The sequence below is a fragment of the Chlorocebus sabaeus genome, chromosome 29 (genome assembly GCF_047675955.1).
Source record: "Chlorocebus sabaeus isolate Y175 chromosome 29, mChlSab1.0.hap1, whole genome shotgun sequence".
NCBI lineage: Eukaryota > Metazoa > Chordata > Mammalia > Primates > Cercopithecidae > Chlorocebus > Chlorocebus sabaeus.
Window position 1 is genome coordinate 11,310,450 of NC_132932.1, and position 13,560 is coordinate 11,324,009.

The 13,560-nt window shown below is 38.2% G+C and overlaps 1 long non-coding RNA gene across 1 annotated transcript in view; it reads left to right on the top strand.

Moving 5' to 3' along the window:
• The window catches only part of LOC103231231 (uncharacterized), a 48,309-nt gene extending 35,458 nt beyond the window's left edge, over positions 1 to 12,851 (top strand). The window contains exon 3 of the long non-coding RNA XR_496842.3: positions 12,680 to 12,851. This is a non-coding gene — a long non-coding RNA (uncharacterized lncRNA). The remainder of the gene's footprint in view (positions 1 to 12,679) is intronic.
• The last annotated feature ends 709 nt before the right edge of the window (positions 12,852 to 13,560 follow it).

The following is a 13,560-nucleotide window of genomic DNA, read 5'->3' on the forward strand; positions in this document are numbered from 1 at the left end:
AATATGTGGCATTTGGTATTCTGCTCCTTTGTTAGTTATAACAAAGGATATATGGTCTACAGCTCCATCCATGTCCCTGCAAAGGATATAATCTCATTCCTTTTAAAGGCTGCATATTATTCCATGGTGTATATGTACCACATTTCCTGTATCCAGTCTATCATTGATGGGCATTTAGGTTGATTCCTTGTCTTTGCTGTTATGAGTAGTGCTGCAGTGAATGTACTCATGTATGTGTCTTCATAATAGAATGATTTATATTCCTTAGGTTATATAACCAGAAGTGGGGTTGCTGGGTCAAATGGTATTTCTAAGTCTTTAAGGAATAGCTATGCTGTCTTCCACACTGGTTGAACTAATTTACACTCCTACCAACACTGTCAAAGTCTTCCTTTTACTCCACAACCTTGCCAGCATGTATTGCTTTTTGACTTTTTAATAATACTCATTCTGACTGGTGTGAGACAGTATCTCATTGTGGTTTTGATTTGCATTTCTTTCATGATCAGTGGTGTTAACCTTTTCTTCATAGGTTCATTGGCTGCATGTATGTCTTCTTTTGAAAAGTGTCTGTTCATGTCCTTTGCCCACTTTTTAATTTTCTTTTTGGTGTAAATTTGTTTAAGTTTCTTGTAGATGCTTGATATTAAACCTTTGTCAGATGGATAGATTGCAAAACTTTTCTGCCCTTCTGTAGGCTGTCTATTTACTCTGTTGATAGCTTCTTTTGCTGTGCAGAGGCTCTTTAGTTGAATCAGATGCCATTTGTCAATTTTTGCTTTTGTTGCAACTGCTTTTGGCATCTTTGCCATAAAATCTTTGCCTGGAGAGGCACTGTCTCATTACTGCCAGGTGGAAACAGAAGTCCAGGTTTTCCTCTCAGCTTCCATTGGCATGCTACAGGAGTCATTCTTTTTCCTCTTTGGTAGGAATAGGAGGCCTTGCTTCCCCACATGGTCTTCGCTGACACAGAGTGATGGTGGCCTCATTATTGTGGGTGATTCTGAAAATCCTGACCCTCCAGTAGGCCTCCTCTGATATCACTTGGTAAAGGAGAGGAAGAAGTGCCTCATTATTGCCAAGTCAGGGAGGGATTTCAGGCCCTATGTGTTCCCACTGACACCATGTGAGGAAGCACCATTACCACCTCATGGAGATGAAAGTCCCAGATTTTTGCTCAACTTCTTTGACATCACTTCAGTGAGTGCTGGACTCTTTTCAGAGCCTCATGAAGGAGAAAGTGTAGGGTGCCCAGCTGGGCTTTGTTGGCTGGGGAGGAAAGGAAGTTACAATTTTACTGTGGCATTGGGCTGAAGTAGTATAGTTATTGTCTACAATTTGGATGTCTTGCTAAGTTGCCCTTTTTTTGATCCTATAGCTACAGAGATGAAGCCTTTTTTGGAGCATTTATTTTCTGGGTCTTTGGCATTTCTGGGTTGCTGGTTTCTTTAGCTCCTGGTTTGTGATAATGAAGCAAAAAGAAAACTCACGGAGCTCCCCAATGTGCTATTCCGTAAGTTCTGAGGTTCCTAGACTGTCTACCTTCCACTCTGACATTTGAGCGTCTTATTTTATTTGTTCTCTACATAATGCTCAGGGCTTTTCAGTTGTATATAGTGAGATAATTTTTTTTAAAAAAGTCCACTCTATATTTTCTTAAGTGGAAATCCTCCAGGACATATTTTGAAGCTGAAAAATGATGACAAATATTTTGAAGGACACAAAACAAATCATAAAACATGTAAAATGTGTTAATCTGTGCAACAGATGATAATAAAAAAATACATAAACAAGGGATTGTCAAAAAGGAAAAAGAAAACTTTCCAAGGGTGTGACTAGAAGGTCAGTTTCAACACTGGATGTCTGGTTTTCTGATGATAATTCTGGAGAAATCTGGGAATTTATTGGAGAACTTAAAGATTAACAGTGAAAGTTTTACAGGTTCAAAGCCCTTTTAAATGTCAAACTGCTGTAGCTGTTAAGGCATTCCTGATAAAGTTTGTGGAATTCACAAAAGAAGAGGAATGCCTGCTTCAATTGATTTCCAGTGTTAATAAAACTGGTCTGTTTGGTAAAATGCAGGCTGATGGAAATGTACCAGCAACAGGAGAAAAGCATGCTCCATGTACCACTTGAAGTTCTTTCAGAAACGGAGAGTTCCATAGACGGTCCAGGCAGGAAGATATTAAATAGATGAAAATACAGTCGTGCATCACTTAAGGATGGGGATATGTTCCTGGAAATGCATCGTTAGGCAGCTTCATCATTGTGCACACATTATAGAGTGTGCTTACATATACAAATGTAGATGATATAGTCTACTACACACTATTGCACATAGGCTCCAAACCTATACAACATGTAACTGTGCTGAATACTGTAGGCAATTGTAACACAGTGGAAAATATTTGTGTATCTAAACATATGTAAATGTACAAAAGGTACAATAAAAATATGGTGTTATAATCTTATGGGACCTGAGCCATCTATACTGTTGTTGACTGAAATATCGTTATGCTATGCATGACTGTAGTTACTTACAAAACCTTTAGAAGATTCGAGGAAACAAATCTTAGGGGAAACACTATTTGATTTTAGGTTTCAGAGGCAGTGGGAACTATAGGAGACAGACACCAATGATCTCAGCACCCTTCTGCACTAAAGTGGTTAATTAGCAGAATTCTTGTAAGCCATCAGCAGTTCCTAACCCCTGATTGTTTCTACCAAAGCTCCTTACCTTCTAGCTGCTGTTGAAGAGCTCTGTTGCTGCTTTACTTCCTCTTTTCAAATATTCTATGTGGCATTTTCATTAATTTTTCTGACAGACTCTAAAACCAGATTTGCTTTCAATGATTCTGGGAGGTGTGGTTGCCATGTTTTCAGTCCTACAATACAGGAGAGAAGATAGAAGGTATAGAATAGTATAAACTTGCCAATACGTAGCCGGGCATACCTGGTGTTAATGTGATGCACTTATGAACAGTTAGATGAAAATAAGAGAACATTCTTTTTTACCCAGGAAATACTCATATAGATTTTGTTAATAGAAAATGATTGCTCTCTTCTTATAGATTAAATAGAGACAAATACAATTTAATCAACTAATTCTGGCAACCAAGGTTGCCAAAAAAAAAAAAAAAAAGTGTTGGAACTGGGATTTGAGGTGGAATTCAATTGTCCTATTAGCTATCAAGTTTTACTTCTCCTTTAAAAAGCTTTGAGGGATAAAGTGTTAAGCTTAAGGTCATAGCTAAGCACATTTGTGTATAATTAAAGAGCACGATATAGTCAGAAAACTGCAAATATGATACACTGGGTTGTGTATGTGAGGAAACAAGTGGAAAATAGAGGTGTACAGAAAAAAGGGAAAAAATGCATATATTAAACATACATAAATGATTACTGTGCTTTGATGAGCATCAACACTTGAAAGGAATTGCATAAGGAATGGCAGAGGCAAGAAAAAACTTGGAAAGACACGATTCCACTAAATTCAAAGAGCAAAGAGAGATTATCTTCTTTTTAGGAGGCATAGTTCTTGAACTCCCCCAAATTCCTTCATAACAAACAGAGCATCTGGAGAGCCAAAGTAGAAACTTACAAGAACTTTTGTGAGAAAGCTTTTGAGAAACCGCTAAACTGTATTCCACAGCGGTGACAACTTCTGCATTCTCACCAGCAATGTAAGAGCGTTCCAGTTTCTCACATTCTGGCCTATATGCAGTACTTTCTATTTCTTGTTGTTGTAACAAATCTAATGGGTCTAAAAGAGATATCCCATTGCAGTTTTGATTTGCATTTCCCTAACGACTAATGATCTTGAACATTTTTTTCATGCGCCTATTGGCCATTTGTTTATATTCTTTGGAAAAATGTCTATTCAATTAATTTGCACAGTTTTATTTTAGTTTTAGCTTTTTAAAAAATTTTCCAACTTTTAAATTCAAGGGGTACATGTGCATGTGTGTTATATAGGTAAATTGCATGTAATGGGGGGTTGGTGTACAGATTATTTCATCATCTAGGTAATAAGCATAGTACCAAATAGATAGTTTTGTGATCCTCACTCTCCTGCAAGCCTCCTCCCTCAAGTAGGCCCCAGTGACTATTGTTCCCTTCTTTGTGTCCACAGGTACTCAATATTTAGTTCCCACTTATAAATGAGAACATGTGGTATTTGGTTTTCTGTTTCTGCCTTAATTCATTTAGGATAATGTCCTCCAGCTGCATCCATGTTCTGGCAAAAGACATGATCTCCTTTTTTATGGCTGTGTAGGATTCCATGGGGCATATGTACCACATTTTCTTTTTCTTTTTCTTTTTTTTTTTTTTTTTTTTTTTGAGACGAAGTCTCACTTTGTCACCCAGGCTGGAGTGCAGTAGCGGGATCTCAGCTCACTGCAAGCTCCGCCTCCCGGGTTTACGCCATTCTCCTGCCTCAGCCTCCCGAGTAGCTGGGACTACAGGCGCCCGCCACCTCGCCCGGCTAGATTTTTGTATTTTTTAGTAGAGACGGAGTTTCACCGTGTTAGCCAGGATGGTCTCGATCTCCTGACCTCGTGATCTGCCCGTCTCGGCCTCCCAAAGTGCTGGGATTACAGGCTTGAGCCACCGCGCCCGGTTCTTTATCCAATTCACCATTGACGGGCATTTAGGTTGATGCCATCTCTTTTCTATTTTGAACAGGGCTGCAATGAACATATGTGTGCATGTGTCTTTATGGAAGAACGATTTATATTCCTTTGGGTATATACCTAATAATGGGATTGCTGGGTCAAATGGTGATTCTGTTTTAAGTTCTCTGGAAGTCTCTAAGCCACTTTACACAGTGGTTGAATTAGTTTACAGTCCCACTAGCAATGTATGAGTGTTCCCTTTTCTCTGCAGCCTTTCCAGCATCTGTTATTTTTTTACTTTCCAATAATAGCTATTCTGACTGGTGTGAGATAGTATCTCATTGTGATTTTGATTTGCATTTCTCTGATGATTAGTGATGATGAGCATACATGTTCGTTGGCATTCGTGTATCTTTTGAGAAGTGTCTGTCCATATCTTCTGCCTGTTTTTTTTAATGGGGTTATTTGTTTATTGCTTGTTTGTTTAACTTCCTTATCGATTCTGGATATTAGACCAGTGTTAGATGCATATTTGTGAATTTTTTTTCTCCCATTCTGTAGGTTGTCAGTTTACTCTGTCGATAGTTTCTTTTGACATGCAGTAGCTCTTTTTCGAATTAGATACAACTAGTCAATTTTTGTTTCCATTGCAATTGTTTTGGAGTCTTTGTCATGAAATCTTTGCCAGGGATGATATCCAAAATGGTATTTCCCAGGTTTTCTCCTTTTTCTTTATTTCCTTTTGTAGTTTCAGGTTTTATATTTAAATCTTTAATCCATCTTGGATTGATTTTTTTATACGGTGTAAGGTAGGATCCCAGTTTGAATCTTCTGCATAGGGCTATCTAGTTATCTCAGTAACATTTATTGACTCGAGAGTTTTTGCCCCATGGTTTGTTTTTGTCTTCTTTGTAGATCAGATGGTTATCAGTTTGCAGCTTTATTTCTGGATTCTCTAACCTGTTCCATTGGTCTATGTGTCTGTTTTTGTACCAGCATCACGCTGTCATGCTGCTTTGGTTACTTTAGGATTGTAGTAGGGTTTGAAGTCACATTTGCTCTGTTTTTTTTTTTTTTTTTCCTTTGAGGTGGAGTCTTGTTCTGTCTTCCAGGCTGGAGTGCAGTGGCACCATCTCGGCTCACTGCAAGCTCCGCATCCCGGGTTCACCTAATTCTCCTGCCTCAGCTTCCCAAGTAGCTGGGACTACAGGCACCCGCCACTACACCTGGCTAATTTTTTGTATTTTTAGTAGAGATAGGGTTTCACTGTGTTAGCCAGGATGATCTCGATCTCCTGACTTCGTGATCCGCCTGCCTCAGCCTCCCAAAGTGCTGGGATTATAGGCGTGAGCCACCACGCCCAGTCCATTTGCCCATTTTTAAAGAAGGTTGTTTGTCTTTTTTGTTACTGAGTTTTAAGTGTTCTTTATATATTTTGGATACTGAACTCTTAGCAGATATATACTGCACCTCCTTCTGAATGTTCATAAAATCAATGTCACATAAAAGTAAATAATACAAAATTATCTAGTCCAAAGATCATGCAATGTGGAGAGGAAAAAAGTTAACAAGAAAGATAATAGCATTCCTATAGATAATTAAAGTATATCGGAAAGATGTGCTCACGAAAGAAATTTCATTTATATTCTACTATTTCAAAAGAAGTTTAACATATTTTAAAAATAACATGAAATATAGAATAGAGAAATCAAATTAAAAACTAAAATACTGCAACTCACTTAAGAAATAAAACTAGATTATTATTTTTAAATCAATGCTTATTTCAGAGGAAAATGGGATGAATTTTTCAAAAGATGAAAAATTTCCAGAGAAATTACCTTTTAAATACATTTAATAGTTATAAATTACCTTTTATCAACATGCAAGAACTCAGAAAAATTTTTATAAAATCTTCCTGATGAATATACTAGAAACTAATTTTGAAATATCTGAAATGAGTAGAGAGGTGCTGATGTAAGACTGGCTGTGAGCATTAAATATGCAGTTATTTGATAACCATGACTACATGAGAGTTAAAAAGCAGAAAATATAGTATATAATGAAAATATGCTGCAATATTATAAAAGCAGTACCACCATAAAAATAAAATCTGGGGAAAATGAGAACATAAGCAAAAATATTTACTGTTTTCAGTAATCATATGAGTGTTGGTAATATTTGCATTATTATATTGAGAGAAATATGCGCATAATGTAGTAAATCTAGGGAATTTCACCTTTGTCTCTTTTTTTTTTTTTTCTTTTTTTGAGACAGGGTCTCACTCTGCTGCCCAGGCTGAAGTGCAATGGCACAATCACGGCTCACTGAAGCCTCAAACTCCTGGGCTCAAGCCTCAGCCTCCTTAGTAGTTGGAACTAAAGGCATATGCTACCATTCCTGGCTATTGTGTGTGTGTGTTTGTAGAAATGACATTTTGCCATGTCACCCACATTGGTCTTGAACTTCTGGGCTCAAGCAATCTGCTCACCTGACCTCAAAAACTGCTGGGATTACAGGCATGAGCTACCGCACCTAACTCACTTCTATCATTTCTTATACTCTTAGGAGCCAGAATTTTTGTTCTATAAAAAAGGTGGCATGATGTAATAGCAAAGATCAGTTAAGTAAAATCTTGTAGTGCTGAATTTTAATTGGAATTATCAATAGGAATTGATACATTTTCTATCTATCTATCTATCTATCTATCTATCTATCTATCTATCTACATATCTATCCAGCTTGCCTAACTCTGTCCACTGAATAGTGTTTGAAACAGCAACCATCCCAGGAGCAGTAATTATCTTGAATACACTGATCCTGTACTGAAACACCTTTTCCCACTGTGGTTGTCTGTGAGGGCTCCCATAATAAAGTCCCACAAACTGAGGGTCTTGAACAACAGAAATATATTTTTACCATGGTTCTGGAGGCTGGAAGTCTCAGATCAAGGTTTCAGCAGACTTGGTTTCTGGTGAGGGCTCTCTTCCTGGCTTGTGGATGGCCACGTTTTCTCTGCATCCTTATGTGGCCTTATAGAAAGGGAAAGATCTCTGGTGTCTCTTCCTCTGCTTGTAAGGACTCTAATCTTGTTTTGTCAGGATCCCACTTTTATGACCTCATTTAACCTGAATTACCTCTTTTTGGCCCTATCACTAAATACAGCCGCATTGGAAATAGGACTTCACATGAATTTTAGGTGGAAACAATTAAATTCATAACACCCACTAAAGGAGAAATGGCTGATTCCAGATTTGGGGCAAGAAATAAATAATATAAGCCTTAAACATTTTGCCTTACCAAATAGCATGAAAATTATCAAAGTTCACTAAATATTACCAACATTGTGTCAAAGGGAGTAAAGAGCCAATTTTTAAAAACTCACACTGCAAAAGATGTGAAAATGTGAGCATCAGCAAAGATAGTAATTACAATGGATTAAAACTCATCAAATAGTTTTAAATGCATTAGTTCATAAGGATATTAAAAACAAAGTAATTAGTTGTTTCAAAAGAATGATAAGAACATATTCATTTTATACAAAGTGATAAAGAGAAAGAATCAAGCATTCATCCTGGCTTACTACATGAATGATTCCATTACATGACCAAATGAAAAATACCTCTTTATAAAGAATATTTTAGATAACACAGTAAAAAAATAATAAATGAAAGAGCTGGGTGTGGAGGCTCACGCTTATACTCCCAGCACTTTGGGAGGCCGAGGTGGGCAGATCACCTGAGGTCGGGAGTTTGAGACCAGCCCAACCAACATGGAGAAACCCCATCTCTACTAAAAATACAAAATTAGCCAGGAGTGATGGCGCATGCCTGTAATCCCAGCTACTCGGGAGGCTGAGGCAGGAGAATGGCTTGAACCGGAAGGCGGAGGTTACGGTGAGCTGAGTTCGTGCCATTGCACTCCAGCCTGGGCAACAAGAGCGCAACTCCATCTCAAAGTAAATAAATAAATAAATAAATAAATAAATAAATAAATAAGAATAGCTCTCGTATTGTAAATCTTCAGTGAATGAATGGATCTAGACATTGAGCATCAATGATTGGAAACATCACAAAAACACACAAGAAGAGACTAGAAGCCTTTTGTCAGAAGAACAGAGTACCACTTTCTCTCTTGCCAAGGGAATCAATCCTGACTCTCGTCGAGTCTGTGGCTTCACTTGACACTTTTCAAAAAATTCAGAGGACATGGGAGCCTGAAATACTATACTGTGAATATGCAATCCACAACGTGTAGACTGTGGGAAACTGTAAGTCTTCAACAGTTTACCGTAAGAATAAAAGATAGAAAGAAAATCAATAGGCTAAAAGAAGTTTAAAAGACATCACATTTTAAAAGAAATTAAACTATAGTATGTAAGGATGCCCACTTGGATGATAAAACTATACAGAAATGCAAAGAAGTGATCCTTATCATTCAGAAGGTGTTGTAATGATGTGGTGGCATGGGAGAGAGACTGTGATTGGGACTGGATACACAGAAGGGATTTCTGGCGTGCCTGACCAATATTCTATTTCTTGACAAGGATAATAAATAGAAGACTGTTCAACTTACAACAATTTATTAAACTATAAGTTTATTTTATGTGGTTTCCCCTATTTGTATTTTTTAATTACTATAATGACAATTATTACTATTATTTTATTTTACAATAAAATGGAAACAATGTCATAATCACATATGTTATGTAACAGAATAGAATTTTCCAAGTGTGTATATGGTCACAAGATCATGGTGCCACTCAGGCTAAGTTTTGACACTTTGGGCATGTCATTTAACTCCTCTTAAGTCTCTATTTTCTCATCTTCACGATAAACATAGTTTGCAGGGCTGCAATGATGATTAAATAACATAAATTATGCCAAATACCTCACGTGGTGTTTGTCATTGGAGAAATGCTTATTGAGTGATAACTATAACTGTCAAATAAACGGTGGAACTTAAGGATTGGGTAGAGAATCTAGATTCAGAAAGAAGTGAATAATATGAGAGAATATGAGAATTGAGGGCAATCAAAAAATTGCACAAGAAAGTGAAGGATCACTGAGAAAAAAGGAACATCAAAAAAAAAAAAAAAAAAGGTCCTGGCCAGGTGCAGTGGCTCATGCATGTAATCCCAGCACTTTGGGAGGCCGAGGTCGGCAGATCACGACGTCAGGAGCTTAAGACCAACCTGGCCAACATAGTGAAACCCCATCTTTACTGATAATACAAAAAAATTAGTCAGGCGTGTTGGTGGGTGCCTGTAGTCCCAGCTACTCGGGAGGCTGAGGCAGGAGAATTGCTTGAATCTCTGAGGCAGAAGTTGCAGTGAGCTGAGATCGCGCCATTGCACTCCAGCCCAGGCGACAGTGTGAGACTCAGTCTTAAAAAAAAAAAAGTGCTGGGGACAGAACAGGGGAAGGAGTGAAGAGGCCTGCAGTGTTGGAGTCTGGTATCAAGCATGAGGCTGCATTATAAGATATTCTTCAGAATATTTATGGGAGTGTTGCAAAAGGATACACTTTGGGTGTGCCCAACAGAGACTTCTTCTACATAACCATGCCACTGAAGGCTGGTCTTCATCCGTATTCTTTAGGTCCCTAACGTTGCACTGGTGGCAGCCACAAAGTGAAGTTGAGATCTGATGTTTTCCAAGTGAAGAGATGTTACCTGCCACCAACTCTTGCTCAGATTAATCTTTGCCCTTCCCTAGGCATATGCAGTGGCACTTTGCAGTACCACTATTTTCTGTTTGAGATGAGTGCCCTTCGATTAGTTGAATTAACTATGCATTTAAATATAAAAAGTATGCATTTCGGGGAAGGTAAACAGAGTCACCACTTCTCTCACACTTGTGAATATTCGTCATCTTGTTATAACTTCATAATTCATTATTTTGGGGTTTTTACTTGGTCTTGCTACTACAAATATATATGTCTAAGCACTTTTGTGATTATCGTAGAATGTGAACACTTTCCGGAAGTAAAATATAAGTAAATCTCAGCCTTTTCTTAGAAACTTTGGCTTGTGGATTTGTCTAGAAAAATAGTTGAATTAATGTGCCTCAAACACCCTTTTCTCAAAAGCACGAAGCTCAAGGTCAAATAAGCCATTTGCTCTAGTTTAACATGGGTGACTGTGGAGATGAACAGATTCGACATATTTAAATAAAACATTCTAATAGCATGTTCTGGTCTTGGGGGCCTCAGGCAGCATGCGATGTATTTGTTAGACACCACGGCTTAATTACTTTCATAAATGAATTATACCAATTTCAGTTTAAAACCTAAGTGTTACAGTTGAACTAGGGTCAAATTAAACTTCCTGTCAATTATGCAGATTACTTAAGCAATTATGCAAATTGTTAATAAATTCTTAAGTGATGTGGAATTTTTCTTGAGAAAATAATCTGTTTTATGCTATCGACTAAAAGACTTGGAAAGCATGGGTACTTCGGAAAAATGAAACCTCACACTAAATATCTGTCTTCAGAGTTCTCTTGGGAGCATTTGTTATGACAAAGTTAGACCTTCTGATTTCTTGAGGCTGAAAAGTCACAAATTTTCTACTCAAGAACTCCGTTTTATGCTGTGAAGACTCACATTCTTCACTGTGCAAAATAGCAATAGAGTTCTGAGGGTTGAGGTTAGGGAAGGAATGGTGGTGTTAATAAAAAGATCTACTTTAGTCAGTTTTATGATTATTTTAAGATTCTTTGCAGACAACGCACCCCCTTTTGGCCTGTCTCCTGGGCAGAGGGCACTCCTTGCTCGCCCATCCTTCATATGATATTAAACCATGAGAATATGTTGGGCCAATGAGATCCAGGACTGAAAATGCCACAGGATCTCCCTCTTATATCAGTGTTCACTGCAATTTTAATGAACCTGCTTTTATTGTCTTTTACCCCCTGGGTCTCCCTTTTTTTTTTTTTTTTTTTTTTTTTTTTTGACGGAGTCTTTCTCTGTCGCCCAGGCTGGAGTGCAGTGGCCTGATCTCAGCTTAATGCAACCTCCGCCTTCCGGGTTCAAGCCATTCTCCTGCCTCAGCCTCCTGAGTAGCTGGGGCTACAGGCACCCACCACCACATCCGGCTAATTTTTTGTATTTTTAGGAGAGACCAGGTTTCAACTTGTTAGCCAGGATGGTCTCCATCTCCTGACCTCATGATCCTTCAGCCTCGGCCTCCCAAAGTGCTGGGATTACAGGCATGAGCCACCGCACCCGTCGGGGTTTCTCATCTTAACTTGCATCTTAAGCCTCCATTGAGTACATATTTACTCTCTTCTTTAAAATGCTTTAAAGACAAGTATCAGTCTGTCCCCCTTTTATTTCTGGGTTGTTTTTAATGTAAAGTTCAAAAAAACTCTTTAGTAGAATGAGACTTCTTTTAAAATATGAACATATGCTCTTGTATTAGGTCAGTTCACTCAGGCTGCAAAGAAAACAGCTCAGGACTTTACAGGTGATGGAGTTTTATAATTCCCAGGGAGGTCAGAATGAGCGGTTAATTAGTGAGGTCCTGAGGAGTCCCGGAATGTGCTCTGATGCCATTACTTTTTTGGTGCAGGACAACAATCTCAGTAGTCTCTACCTTCCTATGATTCAGCATTTTCCTGTCTCTACTTTTCTCTCTGCCTGCTTATGTTAACTGCCAGCTCCTTGTATGTGTCTCATATGCCTATTTCTTTAAGAGAGTGGACTTTATTGAGTGGTTTTGTTGTTGCACAAAGTAGTTTCCCATTTGGGGGAATATTCTTAGAGCAAGGCAATTCATGGGCTTTGGGTCAGTTGGGACCAGAATGGAGAGACTGCATGCTGCAAAGCATAGTGACCGGGGCAAGCAAAATCAATGTCCATGGCCAATGTTCTTCAGAATGGGACTAGAAAGCTACCTGATAGGCATACATCTTCATGAGGAAAAGGGTAAGAAATGTCATATTAGTGTCTACAGGTGAAAAATTCAGTTCTCTCCTTCTCTCTTCAGAACTATCTATGAGCCTCACATTTGCTATAACTGAAAAATTGAGCTTACAGCCTTTTACATATTTTTCCTCTTTCTAGGTATGTTAACGGGGGAAATCTACAAGTCCCAGAGAAGGAATGATAAAGTATACCTGGATTTGGAAGGGAATGCTCCACTGTTGTAAGATTCAACCAGTTGTTTGAATCCAGTTGAGGCTTTCCAAAGTTCACCTATGACTAATTGAAGCCCTAATAAAGGCAAAACCTCTGACCTTTGTCCTCTGTGTTCCCTATCTTGTGTAAATTAACAGCTGAACATGAGTTATGAAATGCGTGACATATCAAAAAGGAAAGCACCTGATACTGGGAAATATGCATATTGATGAGAGGAATGAAAGAATTCCATGAATGCTAAATTATGGGTCTACAGAGGGCTGCTTTTGTTAAAATCGACATGTCCCTATCTGTAAACCCCAGAGTATTCGATGGAAAGCATAAGGGGTAAGTGTACCTGGAAAACCTCCCTTAAAAAAAAAAAAAAAAGAAAGAAACATCTTTGTGATACAGAGGAAAGACTTTATAAAATATTAGATGAGAAAAGCCCTTTCAAAATGTGTTTGCTTTGTAGTGCTTCCCTTTCTAGCTTCTCTGCATACTTAAAAGTCATCACCACCTTGAGTAGATTGCTTACTTTTAAAAAGACATTGCACCTTTCCTAGTTCTGACACAGAGCTACCAGACCTGCATTTTGAAATGTCTTACTGTCATCACCATAAGCATTTCTGTGAAGGCAAGAAAAGCCAAACAAAGCTCTCTCTATATATATATATATATATATTTTTTTTTTCTAATCTACTCAATGACAATGCATCCAGGACACCCTCTATGGCCCGGGTTTCAGGGCTACATATGACTGCAGACAGAAAGCTATTTCGAGCATTGAAAACAGCCTTATTACCCTGCCATTTTTGTACAGGTTT